Source organism: Crocuta crocuta, unplaced genomic scaffold (genome assembly GCF_008692635.1).
Source record: "Crocuta crocuta isolate KB4526 unplaced genomic scaffold, BGI_CrCroc_1.0 scaffold129, whole genome shotgun sequence".
NCBI classification, from domain to species: Eukaryota; Metazoa; Chordata; class Mammalia; order Carnivora; family Hyaenidae; genus Crocuta; species Crocuta crocuta.
This window is the reverse complement of record NW_027551571.1, coordinates 6,062,944-6,066,949: the sequence shown is the minus strand read 5'-3', so window position 1 is coordinate 6,066,949 and position 4,006 is coordinate 6,062,944. Positions and strand designations below refer to the sequence as shown.

The 4,006-nt window shown below is 57.3% G+C and overlaps 1 long non-coding RNA gene across 1 annotated transcript; it reads right to left on the bottom strand.

Annotated features, from left to right (window-relative positions):
* Positions 1-1,169: 1,169 nt before the first annotated feature.
* On the bottom strand, positions 1,170-3,549 carry LOC144220695 (uncharacterized). The gene is made up of 3 exons (XR_013331826.1): positions 3,380-3,549; positions 2,757-2,946; positions 1,170-1,940 (listed from the first exon to the last, which is right to left on the bottom strand). It is a non-coding gene; the product is annotated as an uncharacterized LOC144220695 (long non-coding RNA).
* Positions 3,550-4,006: the final 457 nt, after the last annotated feature.

The following is a 4,006-nucleotide window of genomic DNA, read 5'->3' as shown; positions in this document are numbered from 1 at the left end:
TGGAGGGGGCACTTGTTGGGACGAGTACTGGGTGTTATACGGAAATTAACTTGACAATAAACTATAAAAAATTTTTAATTTAAAAATTTTTTAAAAAGGAAGACAATCGGCAACCAGGCCAGCCTGTCCAAGCCAGCGTGGAGGTCAACAACCTTTATGGCTGTTGGAAAGGGGGATGGCGAGGCAGGGGGCGGGGCCTGGAGACCCACTTGGACCCCCACAGTGGCTATGAGGATTATTTTAATGACATTTGAGATTCCACAGGTACAGAAAGAAGCCTTTGCAGAGCTCTCCTCTGGGAGTGAAACTGTCACAAATCTCCCCGGGGGCGGAAGAGGCCGGGGAAGATCAGCTGCATAAACAGACATCATCACCAAGGTCCTATCTCCTATTTTGCTCCCCTAAAGACCCATTGGTCTTTCCTTAATAAAAAAAAAAAAAAAAAGCTCTGTCCATCCCTCCCCTGTTGAGTGCAGAAACGTCTAGTTACTGAGTCACTTCTTTGGCTCGCTCACATGCATGGGAGGGCATTCGTCTTTCTTCTGCTGCTCCGTGTGACATTCAGGAGCCTCAACCGCTGAGCCCAGATCCGTGGCGGAAAAGGTTTTCCTCCCAACGGTTTGATGGGCTGCTTCGAGAGCCGTCCCCAAGAAAGCCCTGGACATAATTCCTCTGCCCCAACAGTCGAGGGCCTGTGACACGCTCAGAGGCGGCGGGCCACAGGGTGGTGGCCTTTCCAGGGAAGAGAAATCAGAACGGCCACGATCATCTTCAATTTGGAAAATAGGAACGGGCAGGCCATAAACATTTGCCAGGAAGATCCCCAGTTGGGAAGGCACCGTCCGAGCGCACACTGCCTGCGGGGTCGGGGGCTTCTGGCCCCGAGCCCACCGCTCGGGTATCTGCTAGGCTTCACCCGAGAGCCAGCCAACCTGCCTTCTCCTGACCCAGCCGGGAGGCCATTCCCTGCCACCCGCCGCGTGACCCACAGATGCCCCTGTGGGGACAGCCTGGCGGCTGGGGAGGGCCCACAGCCTGGTAGGATCCTGTTGGCTGAGAGGTTTGCAGGGCCCCCGGAGNAGGCCTGGTTAAATTAGAGGAGTAACTTTAATCAATTAGATGGAAGTGTAAAATAACTGCTCTGGAAACAGGGCTTGTCGTCTTTCGGGCTTTATTGAGGGCCTAAGGATGGACTCGCACGTCCCCAGCAGGTGGGCGGCAGCGGGGAGCTGCTGGGGCTGGAGAGGGCTCCCCCTGCCCCACGCCAGCCCTGCCATTCCGTGGCCCCCGCTGGGGCAGAAGGACCCCCAGCCCGGGACAGCCCAGCCAGCTGCGGTGGGTAGCGCCCACCGCCCTTTCTGCCCCCCGACGCCGCCCACTGCCGGAGGGGGCTCCCCTACACAGAGCCCAGACGGCGCCTCTGCCGCCCCCGGCAAACCGGACACAGAGGTCATGTACACGTGGCACGTGGTAGGTAGTCAACACGGATTAAATCCGATGCAGCTTTCCCAGGCCTCTTCCGGGAAGGGTTCTTCCGGTCAGCTCTGTCCACGGACGTGTGTTCAGCTCCTTCACCGCCCTGATCGCCCAGCAGAGGATCCAGTCATGATAACCTCGGGGCCACCAACTGGGAGGTCCCACATGTGGCCTCAGCCTGCTCCCCGCCACGGGGTTCCGTGAGGCGCCGGGAAACGTGCCGGATGATCTCCAAAATGTCCTCCGAAGTGTTGAGATTAAGAGAAGTTAAGAGGCGGGGCGCCTGGGTGGCTCAGTCGGTTGAGCATCCGACTCTGGCTCAGGTCATGATCTCACGGTTTGTGGGTTCGAGCCCCGCATCGGTCTCTGTGCTGACAGCTCAGAGCCTGGAGCCTGCTTCGGTATCTGTGTCCCTCTCTCTGCCCCTCCCCTGCTCATGCTCTGTCTCTCTCTCAAAAATAAACCTAAAAAAAAAAAAAAAAGAACCTAAGAGGGTCAAGTGGACTGTCCTCTGAGGGGCAGAGACGCAAAGCCTTTTATTCGAGGAGCAGCCAAAGGATAAAGGAATAAGTGAGGAGCTTTCTCTCATGGCCGTGGCAGGCTGTGGCAACCTGTCCCCCTCTCCCCCACGTGCCTGGTTGACAAAGCTGAGGTCACCTCACATCCCAGGTGGGGACCTGGGTCTGCGCAGCGGGACCAGCTCCTCTCTGGACCGGGTTCTCTGTGCGACTCCCACATCTGCCTCCCAAGTCCCCGAGTTTGGAAGTAGCCCTGGAGGCTGTCACCCCTTCTCCGCAGGGGTGGTTCCCCACATATGTGGGCATTAACATCGCCCAAGCATAGACCCGCCAGCACCGGCTGAACCCAAGTTCTGTTCTCTCACCTCAGCCCCTCGGGAACTGACCTATCCCACATCACCGGCCGGCACACGCGGATTTTCTGGTGTGACCCTAAGCCATCAGATAATGACGCTGACAACGCTAAAATTTACTGAGCACCTACTAAGCGCTAGTTCCTGTTGCAAAGCATATAAACAAGCCTCTTCCCCATCACTCATGGGCAGAGTGAGAAACAACCGCTATGGAGAAATGAGGCAACTAGACATCAGGGTGATTACCACACACACCTGCCGAGGGACAGGGCCACACGCAGACACAGACGCAGAATAGGTTCCTGGGGCGCCATTAAAAAAAAATGCAGAAACAGCGCACACTCCATTTAGAAACACTTCTGCCCGAACAGCCACACACACGCTCTGCTGATGGAGAAAATGAGCTTACATGGACCCTCGTTTCCTGATGCTGAGCAGTGACAACGAGAGTTTGCCGCCTCCCGGGGGTCAGCCCACCGGGTGCTGGAAGGTAGTAGGCAACAGCGACTCAGCCCAAAGAGCGTCACTAAGGTCCCAGAGCTCAGGAGACGCAAAGCTGGGGCGTGAACTTGCGTAGGACCTGAAGTCCAAGGAGGCACCTGCATTAGAATTCGAAATTCAGGCGGAACACAGAGAGGGTGGGGAGGGCGCGGTGGTTAGAAGTGGCCCGAGGACCAGGGTCTGCTGGACTCTCTTCCGGCGCTGCCGGCACCATCTGCCCTGGGCCCCCCGCGCCCACCTGTCGTTCCTGATGGATGGGCCCCATCTGCTCATTTTGCACAAGACGCGTTTTGCAGACCTAGGGAAACTGAGACCCCAGTGGCTAAGGGACTTGCCCGAGGTCACGCGGTCGGCCCCAGCAGCCCGGGGTGTGGGCACCCTCCTGGCACTGCCTGTCCCGGCCTGGCCTCCGCTCCCTCCCGCTGGAGGCTAACCCAGCCCTAGGAGGCAGGCCCAGCAGATGCGCCTTTTTTCTCTTTCTTCTCCCAACTCTGTGCCCTTTGGTTCCCCGGGGAACAGGCTGACATTCACCATGATTAGCTCGCTTCCCCCTCTACCCGCAGCCAAGAGCTAATTGTCCTGATCTTCTTCCAAGAACGGTCTCTCTGAATAGCCTTCGCAGGCACAATTCGGCAGGTTCAGCCTGGATTTCACACTCCAGTTCTGAAAAAAATCAAATCAGCGAGCAAGCGGAGCCTCTCGGAAGTTCCCTGAGAGCTTCTTTGTGCGGGGAACAAAGCGCTCACATAATTACCTGCTTAGCTGATGAGCANGGTGGCGATATCCGGAGGTCCCCTCCCTGGGCAGGCCTGGCCAGCTGCAACCACAGGACATTATCACTGGAGAGCCCAGTGGCGAAATGGTTGAGGGGCGGCCCCTGCAGGCTAGCAAGTCCAATCCCTGTCCCTCTAAAGCTGGAGCCCCGAGGTCAAACAGCAAGTGCGGGCAGAACCCCAGCGTCACTTGGGCCTCCCTGCCTGTGATGGCCGCTCGGCTGCTTTAAGCTGCACGGCCGTTTTTGCCAGAAAAAAGCAGGGGCTTCCAGCCAAAGAAAATGATTTTTCTCCACCAAACTGGAGCATGTGTCAAACTGTCGACAGACCAAGGAAGCGACTGCCAGCAGCTTTTCTGGGGACGGAGAGGGGTCCTTTATCTCTA